The 14134-nt window shown below is 40.4% G+C and overlaps 1 pseudogene; it reads left to right on the top strand.

The window, feature by feature from the left end:
- Positions 1–496: 496 nt before the first annotated feature.
- LOC102518958 lies at positions 497–1766 on the top strand (annotated as a pseudogene).
- The last annotated feature ends 12368 nt before the right edge of the window (positions 1767–14134 follow it).

Here is a 14134-nt window from a genome sequence, read left to right as displayed (position 1 = left end):
TGCATTATCTCATTTAATCCTCACAACAATTTACAACATAGTTGTTACTATTATTAATCCTGCCCCACAGATGAAGAAAAGTCAGGGTTCCCAGGGTCAGACAGGTAGGTTCCCGGGCCACTGTAGAACATACACTTAGCCTTGGGTTGTATCATCACCAAGAGCACAGCATTCAGCCTGAAACGGAGTGGCTGCTCCTTCTTCTCCAGCTTGCCTCATTTCCACTCTCCTGCATCCCTTCACCAGGTGTGCGTCCACCTGGTGAAATCACTGAAGCTGCAGTCACTGGGTGTTTATTCTGGAACTATCTCTGCTATCGGTTAGTTATGGACTCGAGCTTCTAGGCTGATGTTTTCTCATCCATATGTTGACAGGGTTCTATAGAGTCTTAAAATATTGTAGCTTCAGGTCTGATCTTTTGTGCTGGCTTCTATCTTGCCTGTATTTCCTTAGCCATAGTGTGTAGCTAAGTCATATCCTCTCCAATGCTCTCCTGTGTCCTCCTTTTGAAAGTACTTCCGCCCAATCTGTTGTGATGCGCCTGCTTTCCGTGATGGAAACCAGCATCGGTCATGGCCAGTGAAAACTACACGCGGGTCACTGAGTTCATTTTCAGAGGTTTGAATTACAACCCCAACTGCAGGTGCTTCTCTTCCTGCTTTTTCTGAGTTTCTACGTCATCGACCTAACCGGAAACTTGGGGACGGTTGTTCTGATACAGATCGATGCCCGCCTTCACATGCCCAGTGTGCTTTTTCCTCAGCCACCTGTCCTTTGTGGACATGTGCTTCTCCTCAGCCATGAGCCCCAAGATGCTCGCTGACTTCTTTGCGAAGAGGAAAGCCATCTCCTTCCTGGGCTGTGCTTTGCAGCAGTGGTTCTTTGGGTTCTTTGTGGTGGCAGAGTGTTTTCTCCTGGTGTCCATGGCCTACGACCACTATGTCACCATCTGCAACCCATTATTGTATTCAGTTGCCATGTCCCAGAGACTCTTTATCCAGCTCGTGGCTGGTCCCTATGCCATTGGGTTCGTGAACACTATGATGCACACAACAAATGCATTTCACCTCCCTTTTTGTGGCCTCCAGTGTCATCAATCATTTCTTCTGTGATATGTCCCCCCTGCTTTCCCTCATGTGCGCTGACACCAGGCTCAACAAGTTAGTCGTCTTTGTGGTGGTGGGAGCCATGGGAGTCTTCAGCGGTCTGACCATCCTGGTCTCCTATGTCTGCATCCTCATCGCCATCCTGAAGATCCGCTCTGCTGAGGGGAGGCACAAAGCCTTTTCCACCTGCTCGTCTCACCTGATGGTCGTCTCCATCCTGTACGGTAATCTTGTCTTCATTTGCGTGCGGCCTAGTGCAAGTTTCTCCCTGGATCTCAATGAAGTGGTGTCGGTGTTTTACACTGCAGTCATCCCCATGTTGAACCCACTTATCTACAGCTTGAGGAACAAGGAGGTCAAAGGTGCTATCCACAGGATGGTCACAAAGAGGAAGTTCTGTAGGGCCTAGATTCTTATCTCCAAAGGACACTGGGGGCGGAATCAAAGAGAACAGACCAATTGTGTAGATTCCTAAAGATTCCAGGCCACCTGAGAGTGGGAGCCTGGTGGCACCCCTTCACCCATTCATCCATCCAGTTATTCATTCATCTGGTCACTCAATGTGGATTCATTAAACCGTGCATGTGATCTTCTATTACCGTTCAAACCCACACCCACTTAATTTTGTTTCTCTCAGACACCTCACAGTCCAATTATTTTCAAAACAATGTTATTATTTAATATCAGTTACTAATTGTTTAAATCATCCCACTAACACATTTTCTTTTTCTGCTGACTCCTTGACAAGTACTCCAGTTCCCAAAAATGGGAATTTAAAAATTTTTGTGCTGGGTTTTACATGCACATCTAGCTCCCTTCAATAGGCATCTGTACAAAAAAATGATGTGGGGCTTTATGTTTAAACTCATAAATGAAATGAAGCTCTTGGCTATACACACCAGCTTGGGGGAAGGCCTTGAGACAAAGGACTATGTGTGTGTCAGGAACTGAAGATGGACCTGTGTTCAACTCCGACAGATGGGCCCTGTTTACAGTAATAAAGGCCCTAGTGTTTATCTCTGATACATTTCATACCTGAAAGGGCTTCTGATCGAACGGGGTAAGACTGTATTTTCTCAGGATTCAATGTTCTGGTAGACGTTTAGAGGATTACCTAAGCATCTCTGGTTTGGGGCTCGGTTGTACATAGGACAGCGCCTTCTGAACCCTGACAATGAAGCCCTTCCCCGGTCAGGAATGTACAGGGAAATGCCATGGTTGGAGGTAGGCTCACAGTCTAGATCTACCTGTTCTTAGTAAGGTCAGTACATTTGTAGCATCACGAGGAACTGCATCCATGCAGCTCAATTGGATGGTTTTGAATCCTGTGTGTGTTGAGTGCTGGGCAGCCTTCAGGTCTGAGTGCAGTGATGGACCACCACTGAGCGGGGAGAGTGGTCACCCTGCCAGGGTCTCCCCATCCTCTCAGAGACCCAGGAAGGGTGCCACTTCTATCTTACCTCTCTTGGTCTGGCTGTGCCTTTTCACTTTGGGATGAAGGGACCAGAAAAAGACAGCGTTTCCCTGAGGAAATGCATCAGCATTTGTAGATGACATTGCAGTGTCATGCTATAGAAATGTCCTCAGAGGTTATAGGATAGCAGGTCTAAGATGTACTAATGTTCATCACCCTTTTGGGGTATCCCTCAAGCCCATAACAAGATAAATGGAAGTACTGATAATGTCTACCTTATCATAAGACCACTGTAAATATTAAACTAGAGAAGGCATGTGGAATTACTTCATAAACTGTAAACATATCTTGCTGTCTCCTCATAAAATCTATTCAGTGAATGACCCTGCCCTGAGACTGGTTGGGCTGGCCCCATTTACCAGTGAGCCTGCTCTAGCCTAGGGCCCAGCTTCACCCACCATTGGGCAGACATCAGCTGCAAGAAAACTGTAGCTTCACAGCCTGTGGACCCAGGCCACACACTAGCAGGCCAGACCCTGCCCAGGGACCAGCTGGGCGCTGGCCCACCCACTAGAAGGCTAACACAAGCTTGAAGACACTTGGACCCCTGCATCCAACTGTGTAAGGAACCGACCCCACCCACCAGGGATCCAACATCAGCTCTGGGACCCCTGGGCCCTGCAACCAGACCCCAAGACCCAGCTCTGCCCACCAGTAGGCTGCCATGAGTGCAGGACTACCAGTGGGTGGGCAACAGCCCTGGGGTCTCATTGACCCTGACTCCAACCACCAGTAACCCAGCACTATCCCCTGGGCCCCCAAGGATTCCACAGTCAACCACCTCCTGACCGTGTTCCACCAACCAGTGATTTGGTAACTAACAGGACTAGGGGTCAACCAAGCCTACAAGGCTGCCCCTGCAGTCATCCCACCACAACAGACAGACCCTCACAGCCCTCGTGGGGGGGACCCCTAGGGCATAGAGCCCTGGTGATGAGAGTGGTGTGCTCTGCTGGGACACATATGGGACAAGCTCCTACAAATGGCAACTTCTCCAAAGTTGGGAAAAGTAACCAACCTACCAGATACATAAAAATAAAAACAACAACTTAGGCAAAAACCACTTAGTGGAAACAGCAACATTGTCAAACCAAGGTGTTATAGGGTAAGTGCACAGTGTTTCAGATTCCTCAATATTTCTTCCTTTCCAGGAGTTTGCAATGTGGTAATGGGAAGGGGAGTGGAGGCAGTATTGAGCAGGAAAGAGCTGGAATTTTGGAGAAGTCACCCACGTTCTAATCCTGGATTGAGAACCGTAGATCTCTCACTTGACTTTTATGATTTTAGGGTTGTCTTTTTTTTTTTTTTTAGTTTTATTTTTTATTGAAATGAAGTTGATTTACAGTGTTAGTTTCAGGTGTACAGTGAAGTGATTCTGTTATACATAAACTTATACACACACACACACACACACACACACACATATACATATATTTCAGATCCTTTTCCATTACAGGTCCTTAAAAGAAGTTGAATCTAGTTCCCTGTGCCTGACAAGTAGGTCCTGATTGTTTAGGGCTGTCTTTTAACCCAGCCGATAAGCCAGGGAGAGGATTGCCAAAGCTACCGAAGCTCTGTGACTAGTCTTGTAAAGGAGCTGATGTTCACAGGAGAGAAGCAGGAGGCAGCCTTACTCACTTTCATTATTGCCCCTTCAAAATGCTGCTGTGCTATTCCAGCCCTTCCTACCACTCCCTGACATCACAGACAGATCCAAGAGATTTTCCTTGCACTCAGAAGAAACAAATGATTTCCTTTTCCAGGTATCAAAATGTCAAGTCCACTGTCCAATGTCCAATGACACACCCTTTTCCATATTGAAACATTGTCCTTCCTTCATCCTGGGCTCTGGAGCCTGAGTGGTGAAAGGGGGCAAATCCAACTCTCGGTTCATCGCGGCACCTCCTTTCCCACTCTCACTGCTGTGTGTGGCCAGTCCTGGATCAAAGGCCAGGGTGGAAGGAAGAGGGGCCAGAGAGCAGGGAAAGTTGATGGAACTAGTTGGGATCTGGTGTCAGCATCCTTTAATGACAGATGCCCGATTACTGGCTCTTTCTCTTGGAGGATGCTTTGGTGGGTTCCTCAGAGCCAGAGTGCCCCTCACCCCAGCTACCTGTGACCCCCAAATTCAGCCCTTTAGTCCTCTGTGAAGCCAGGTCCTCCTCTGTCTGGACAGTCCTGCAGCTCTCTGGCTTCTGACCTTGACTCTGGGCTGTGATTATCCCACCCCTCCAGAAGGTTGACTTGAGGGAGTCCCTTTTTAAGATGACCCAGAATGTTCCCTCTTCCATGAGGCCCATATCTGACTCACGGGGACTGCAGGCACTTCTGGTCCTTCCAAAGTCTGGAAGGGCAGGCTCTGTCCCCTGACTTGTAATGGGAAAAGAGTAGCCTATTGACGATTCTCTCCAAAGAAATCCTCCCTGAATTGTCTTTGCCTCCTCTCCACAGCTTCCTCTTCCCTAGGGTTAGAGAGATCAGAGGTGAATGATCTGATCTGCCAACCCTGGAGGCTCCAGGGTGAGATGTTCCCACAGCCTTAGGGAGGGGCATCCACATGCTCTGTGTGAAAATTCAGCAAGTTCAGCCACAGAGTATTTTGTCCATGATTCAGGGGCCTCTGCTAAAAACTCCAAGACAGCATCTGAGCATCCTGTTATAATTTAAATCAGATAGTAAATGGCAGAAACCTAGTTATGTGCCTTGTTATAGTAAATTCTCAATAAATAGAGGCTATTTTACCATGTTGACACTGACTAAAGCATTTTTTTCCCACCTGTGACAGTCCCTAAACATTGCTGCATGTAAAAAAAAAAGTTGGTTTCTGTATTATTACCTGATGCTTCATTACCAGTACTTTACAAATACCTTACAAATTTTCAATACTGTGAGATTTCCATTGACTGAGAAAATGTACATAATCACAGAGTTATTTTTTGTATTTCTGTGGTAATGTTTTCAGAATAAAGATCTTTATGTTTGCTTTGTATAAATAATGAAACTGTCAGAAATAATAGCTTAGTTAATTTATCCTATAATTCTGCACTGGGTTTCTTTTTTTAAATTTTTATTGAAGTACAGTCAGTTTACCATGTTGGGTCAATTTCTGGTGTACAGCACAGTACTTCAGCCATTTAGGAACATACTTATATTCGTTTTCAAATTCTTTTCCACCATAAGTTACTACAAGATATTGAATATGGTTCCCGGTGCTATGCAGTATGAAATTCTTGTTTATCTATTTTGTAAATATTAGTTAGTATCTGCAAATCTCAAACTCTTAATTTATCCCCCGCCACCCCTTCCCCTCTGGTAACATGAATTTGTTTTCTATGTCTGTGAGTTTGTTTCTATTTTGTAAACAAGTTTGGCTTTTTTTTTTTTTTAAGATTCCAAATATAAGAGATATCATAAGATATTTTTCTCTCTCTGCACTGGGTTTTAAGTACTGTTTGTGTCCCACAATTTATAGTGCTCTCAGCTTGTAGGGAAAGCAGTGAGACCTAGAGAGGCATGAAAACCCTCTTCTCTGCTGTATCTTGGAGGAGGGGATGAGAATAGGAATATGGGAACCCTCATGAATTATCTGTGTGCTTTTAAGTGGTTTTTCTGCATGTAAACCAAGGACAATATTTATCCTATAGTATTGTTTCTGAGAAGTATTTTTTATTTTGTTTTATTTACTTTTTGGATAATGGGAGTGTTTCAGAATAAGATGTTCAATAAAAGGCTCTTTTGAAACAAAGATCAACATACCATGATAAAGCCACATTTGGAATGAGATTCTCTGAAACACTGCAGAAGGCAATGCATTATTAAGCACTTTACGCACTGCCTGCATCATAACAATCACTGCATGCGTGGATTTGTATTGATCTTGTATTGCCTCCTGCTGCCTTCAGACATTGTAGCCTAGAGACCCACATCTGCGTGTCTACTGCTCCTGTTTTATTGACTTACTTACTTTGGAGCACAGACGGCTTCTTGTGACACTGTCACATACTCCAAATAGACTTTAATGAAACCCAGCCTGCCAAGTGAGTTGGTAACTGCTGATCCGTTATGGGGATTGTGTCCTCTAAGGAAACCAGTGAGCTGTGGGGGCTACCCTGATTCTTAGGCAGGTCTCCACTGTAGCCAGTGCCTTTATCACAGGCAATGTCATGCCTGTGATACACATTGATAATCAATAATCAGTAATCAATGACTGTCATATGTCAGTCTTCTTCATTCTTTGGCCTTTTGTGTGCTTGGGACAGAGGGAGCAGAAGATACCACATGGACTAGTGAATCTTCCCAAGGTAGCATGCCCCCCAACTCTGTGAGTAATTAATAGACATAGAGAAAGATCATAATGAAATAAATTGAGGAAGACTGCATCTTATACACTTCACCACCCCACCCCTTGGTGACTCATACAGAATGTTCATAGAAATCTGACACTAAATAAACTTGTTTATATTTGATGAAGTTAGTGTTTCCCAAACTTGTTTGGAAGTAGAGCCTTTTGTGAAGAACTCTTAGTAACATGCATGCAGTGGAAATACTGTTCCAGGTCACAGTTTGAAAACCATTGTCTCATAGGGAAAGGGAAGATGTGGTTGAGATACAGATATTTCCTTCCACTTGAGGTAGAATTAATTGCACTTTGAGGAGTGACAAAGAGAAGATTTGCCAATATTCTTTACTCATGTCTTCTAAATTTTTCTTTGTTTCTTAGAAATTGAAAAGAGAAAGGCATGAGGAAGGAATATTTTTCAAATTACTTTTTATTCAGTATAGTTGACTTACAGTATTATATTAGTTTTGGATGTACAGCACAATGATATTTTTATAGATTATATTCTGATGGAATAAATTTTCATATACTGAGGTTTGGAGAAGTCGTTCTGACTTATACATGATTTAACTTAAACTTTATGCTAATTGGAACAGCTTGCTTTGTGGCCTGTTAGACATACATTGTACATTTGTGTTAACCATAAAAGAAAAGGGTGCACCGGCCAGGAGTAAAAACCTCCTGGTTTTTAAGCATAAACATGAAATGCCTCCCATCCTGGGACACCAATGCTGGAACTCCTTCGATGATAAGACTCCCTTTCCAGGCGCCAAGGCCTTACTGATTCACTGTGTATGAACTGATCTGCCTTTTTTGAAATCTTGATGGAATGTACTCTTGTCATGTTTAATGTTCTTTGCTTTGACAAGATGTAAAACTGTGCTGAAAACCATTCAGGGACTGGCAGACTATGGCTGGTGGGACAAATCCAGCCCGCCACCTGTGTGTGTACAGCGTGCAAGCTAAGAATGGTTTTTACATTTTTAAATGGAAATCAAAAGCAGAATAATCACCTAAGAAAATTATTTGGAGTTCAAATCTGGGTGTCCATAAATAAAGTTCTATTAGAAGACAGCCATCTTTACGTTAGAGTTTCTCAGCAGCACCATTATTGACATTTTGGGCTGGATAACTGTCTGTGGGCACCATTCTTTGCATTGTAAGATGTTTAATCACAACCTAGCCTCTAGTTTTTAGATGCCTGTAGCATCCTCCACCCCGGTCATTAAAACAAAAATGTATCTGGATGTCCTCTGTGGGACAAAAATATATAAACCAGAGCCACTGATTTATGCTTGTCCATAGCTGCTTTGGGGCAACAAGAGCAGAGTTGAGTGTTGTCACAGAGACAGCATGCCAACGAGCCCTAAAATATTTACTAATAGCCCTTTATAGAAAAACTCTGATGACTCTTGCTTTATTCTATTCTATTCCTTTAAACAATGTTGGTCATGACCTACTAAAGTGATTTTATGAACATTTCCATTAATAGGGCTTCAGTTGCAGTTTGAAAAGTGGTATTCTCATTTAGCTCTAGAGAGGCAGTATATTAAATATTAGATAATAGCCAAACATGGGTTCATATTTTGTCTGTGGCACCTACCAGCTGTGTGAACCTGAGCAAGTTACTTAACCTCTCTGAGCTTCTATAACCACATATATAGAGTGGGGATGATGATAACCATAGTTACATAGTTATTTTTGTAAAACGACCAGAATGGTGCCTTGGTAGGTAATGAGCACTAGTTGTTTGCTATTATCACTGATGTTTGTGTTTGTCAGGGTCCTCTAGAGAAACAGAACCAATATGAGGTGGGTGTAAAGGTAGAGTGAGATTTCCTTTAAGGAATTAACTCAAGATGCTGGAGGAGCTGCAGTGTGGACAGCAGACTGGAGGTGCAGGGAAGAGTCCATGAGACAGTTCAAGTCTGACCATCAGGCTAAAGACCCAGGAAGATCCAATGCTGTAGTTCAGATCTGAAAGAAGCCATCTGTGGCAGGTTTCCCTCTTGCTCAGGAAAGATCAGTCTTTTATTCTATTCAAGCCTTCACCTTATTGGATGAGTCCTACCCACATTATGTAGTGTGATTAATTTTACTCCAAGTTCACTTAAATGTTAATCTTATCCAAAAACACCCTCATAGAAACATCCAAAATAATGTTTGACCACATATGTGGGCACTGCGTTTCAGCCACATTAACATATGAAATTAATCATGGCAGTGCTCAACATAGTCCATGTCACAGTACAAGAAAGAAAAATGGTAACTCTTCAGCACCCTGAAGACAGTGGGAGAGGACTTGTTCAGATATTTTATTATTTTAAAATATATAATAATAATATACAAAATGATGAGAATATGTTTTGAATTTATATAAAAGCTATAAATAATTTTTTTTCCAAAATTTTGAATGGAAAACTTGAGTTTGCTTCCAACAGTTTTACCTTAAGATTTTGGTTGAAATGACTGTGCACAATGTCTGAGGAATACTTAATTTTTTTAAAATTGAATTATAGTATATTTCCAATGTTGTGTTAATTTCTGGTGTACAGCATGAAGAATAATTTTTAGTAATAATTTAAAATTTAATTTTTACTTCACTTAAATATTTAAAGACCTGACATTAAATTGAAAGACATGATGTTAAAGCTGTTCATTTTCTCTTTTTGACAAATGCAATGTTGAGATTTCTCCTTATAATGAAAATGGTACATCTATTGAAAAGCTCTTTTTGTTCACTATCATTCCTATGCTACAGAGTAGTTGCTTAAGACTATTTTTTGAATGAGTGTTTATAAATGACTAATATTTATGTGATCATCCTTATCTCAGCAGAAAATCCTTGGTTTGTCTTTGCATGTCTAAAAAGGTGACTGATACTGATAGTAATACTATTCACTGTAGTCGAAAATGTGGAAACAATCCAAATACCCACTGACAAAAAAATAGATAATCAAATGTATATCCATACAATGGAATATGATTCAACCTTAAAAGGAATGCAATTCTGACACGTGCTACACCACAGATGGAGTTTAAGACATTAAGCTAAGTGAAACAAGCCAGGACAAATACTGTACGATTCCACTTAGAAGAGGTTCTAAGAGTAGTCAAGTTCATACAGACAGCAAGTAGAGCTGTGGTCACCGGGGTGGGGGAAGGGATATTATGGAGTTATTGATGACAGATGCAGCATTTCGGTTTGGGATGGTGAAAAAATAATTCTGGAGATGATGGTAGTGGTGATTGTGGGGCAGTGTGAATTTACTTAATGTCACCGAATCACCGAATTATACACCTGAATGGTTAAAATGATAAATTTTATGTTGTACATATTTTATGATGATTAAAAAAAACTGACAGGATTTATGTAGACTAAGGGAATATACTCTGCCTTAAAGAAGTATCCAAGTCTCTATTTTTTGTAAAAAAAAAAAAAAAAAAAAAAAAAGGGAACTTCATAATGATTTGAAAATGTCTTTTTATGACTTTCATCCTTGAAAGTAAAAGTTGCAGGCCCAGATGCTCCGAGTGACAGATGGGACAATGAACTACTAAAATAGTTATTTCCCTCTGTTGAACATTTAAGCCCAGTGAACTAGAGCATTATGTCCTTTATAAAGAAATATGATTTAGCTATTACCAGTCTCAACCAAGTGTCTACAAAACCATGAAGGTATTATTTGTTACCTGGTTAAATAAGAAATAAAAATAAAATGTTATATACCTATTTTCAAAACACTAAACAAGGAAGAAAGATTAAAAAAAAGAAAAAAAAATGAGCCATCTAAATTAGTAGCAGTTTTATTTGTATAATGAGATCACATATGACTTTAAAACTTTTTCTCTCTGTGTCATTATTGTTTAAGCTTTCTAGAATGAGAGTGTTTTAATAATATCTACTTAAAAAGGACCCTGAAATTCTCTTCAGAATGTCTACTTAATTCACCACTGTCCTTTTCATGGGTAGTAACTCTCCTTTTATTTAGTTTTGGTTTAGGCTGGAATTTGAGAATAAGCCTGGCTAATCTATTTATTACTCATTATCAGTCAATAACACTGTTTTAAATGTTGCCTTGCCAGAGTACAGGCTTCAGATATTTGATTTATTATCATTTCCTCGTGTAAAAGATACATTCTCTACTCTGCTCCACATTTTGATTTACCTGGTTTTAAACTTGAGGCCCCAGTGTCATGATGAGGTTCTTCTAAAGGCTCTTAGGAGGTTCTGGGCCTGTAGACCCGCTGGTGGGAAACACTGTGGGGAGAGGGAAGGAGCAGAAAGTGGGGAGAGAGGAGAGGATTGGGAAAGTTAAATGCCTATAATTTTTGCATAATTTTGTAAAATTGAGATCCAACTAATACCCTGGCAGATATATGTTTATGTGGGAAGCCTGAGGGCATAAGACCATTGACAACACTGATACAGGACCCTTGACCTTGTACACATAAGATTAAGAAAATACTGGCTTGGGAAGATGACTGCATAGGAAGTCACAGAGTAGTTTAAGGCTTAACTTTGTCACTCATTTTATCTGTGATCTCCAGAAGCTACCTCGCTCCTAGGAAGGCCTCATTTTCTCATTTATAGAACAGAATTACAGCCATTTCTGAGGAACAAACTAAGGATAATTTATGAAGGCTAAAATACTTTATGATTTGTTGGCATTTGCTTTTACTATTAATAAAAATAACCAAAAAAAAAGTCTGTATCCTTAGTAAATTCCCACCCCAATAAAGCACAGCTAATGTACAACTAAAATTCATGATGGAATGTAAGTGTCATAAGAAGGAAACAGTGATGACGACTTAAAGGAAGTAAGGAGGGAAGGAAGGAAACAAGGAAACTTCATATCAGACTAGGCGGTGACTAACCATGGTGGAGGAGGTGACCCTTGAGATTGGCAGTGACAGTAGGATGTGGACATCTGGCAAAGGTGAGGAGCATACCAGGTGGAAGGAATGGCACATGGAAGGGCATAATGATGACAAGTAAGGGGTCACTGGGATTATAGGAACTGTGACATAAAGTGTGGCGTGTGAAAGGCAAAAAGGATGGAGTCAGATTATGGTCTAATTAGTTTGGGGAGTTGGGATATTCTTCCTTTTCCAGGAAGAGGTCAACATTTCTAACATGCAGGGCTACTCAGTCGGAGAGGTGGCTTTGTGTAGGATGGTCAGGGATGAAGAGTGGGTAGAGGGGAGCGGACCTGGGAGGAACTAGTACAACAGCCTGAGTGAGAATAAGAGTGATGATTAAACAATAAAATGACGATGAATGTTAACTGAGTTCTTACTGTGACACAGGCACACTATACGCACAGCCTCCTTTAATTCTTCATTGCAGGCACCATTATTTAACCTGTTGCTACAGTTGAAGAAACTGAAGCTGAAGAGGTTTAAATAACTTGCTTGAGATCAAGAGCTGGTATTCCAATTTAGACACACGTTACTTTGTTTTGTTCTGTTTTAATTAAGCTTTTTTATTTTGAGATAATTGTAGACTCACATGCAACAGTAAGAAATAATACAGAGAGATCACATGTATCCTTTACCTAATTTTCCATGGTAACATCTCTCGTGCTTCACCTGCTCAGCATATCCATTGTCCTCTGAACCCCTGGCAATCACTGATATTTTTCTCTGTCTGTTTTTTTGCCTTTTCTGAAATGTCATGTAATGGAGAAAATAAAATATATAGCCCTTTCAGATCAAGACACATGTTCTTCAACGTAGGAAGATTTTGAATTACAGCCTTGTCTCCATCTTCTGATTTTTACCAATTAATTTAATCTTCTGGGTTTGCCACTTTTTTCTAAATTGGAATGAAGTTTTCTTTTGTTTGTTTTGTAGGGCAAAAGATCTAATCCAAGAAGCCAGGATAGTGATCAATGAGCTGATACTGTTAGAAAGCCGCCTTCCTGCCTTGCATCAATTTACAAAGGCATTGCCTATCCCCAAGGCCAGTGCTTTGTTGTCTGACTTGTATCAGGCCCCAGGAGCTAACTTTGATGCTGAAGAGCAATTATCACCCAAGAAGTTTTCTTACTTTGAAGTGTCTTCATTAATTAGTTCCTCTGAAACTTGTTTAGGAGTGAGGCAAATAATTTCTTTCAAGTTTAGTAACTGCCCATCTCTGAGCACCCAATCAGTCTTAATAATGCCCAAGGCATCTTGTTAGAAAGATCAGTAAAAATGTTGGGTCTTGCAGCCTTAGTCTCACATTGGCATATTTTACTTCAGCTTTTTGCTCTAATTATTTCTCTGAAGAGTTAACTACTGAATGCTCAGGTTCCAAACTCAAGTATAGGGTGTTGGTTTTTTTTTTTGTTTTTGGAGTCACAGAAATGTTAGAAGTGAAAACTACCTTAGAGATGATCTGCTAAGAAGTAAAGAATTGATCTGCTCAGAGTCATGGGGTTAGCTGGAAGCTCAGTCTGGTTAAGAACCTGGTCCTCCTGATATTTAGAGCAATCATTCCTTGTAGGGTACATGGTACCTGCTCATAAAACAAGAGAGGAAAGAAAGAAGGAAGGAAAACTCAAATAGCTAATCACACTGAAAGGGAATATGAAAGATTTTATGATTAACTCATGACTGTTCCCAAAGGAACTTCTATTAAAAAAAAAAAGATAATCATGTCTTTGTGGAATTTTAGAATTTTATGATAGAGCATTTAAAAAGAATTTTTGAAAAGAAAGTCAGTGCATCCTGGTCCTTTCTGATGAAGCCAATAAAGGGAAGAAAATAGTTTCAAGCACTCAGGATAATAATGACATAATGACACTTATTCTCTATTACCTCTACTTTGTTCTCTTTTCTACCCAAATTTTTTAAATGAATCTTTCCTCTGTAATATATTTGATTGATATAATATTTTTAATGGATATAGCTATGCAAATATATTTTATTTTTTTAATATAGGTAATATTTATGTCTTTCAAATTAAAAAAAAAATTCACAAAAAGAACGTCCCAGAAACAGAACAGGTATTGACTTATTAACAATGAAATGCTATGTGAAAAAGCCCCCTCCCCACTTAGTAAATAGGAATATAGTTTAAATAAATGTGAAAGGAGGTGAACACTTTAAAATTAAATGCAAACCCTAAAGCTGAATACAACATTCACATATGGCTTATTACCTCACAGCAATATTATTTTCATAATGATATATATAACATTTATACTTATTGGTCAGATGCTTCTGACT

The sequence above is a fragment of the Camelus ferus genome, chromosome 36 (assembly GCF_009834535.1).
Source record: "Camelus ferus isolate YT-003-E chromosome 36, BCGSAC_Cfer_1.0, whole genome shotgun sequence".
NCBI lineage: Eukaryota > Metazoa > Chordata > Mammalia > Artiodactyla > Camelidae > Camelus > Camelus ferus.
The sequence above is the reverse complement of the archived record's forward strand: the minus strand, read 5'-3'. Positions and strand labels throughout refer to the sequence as shown.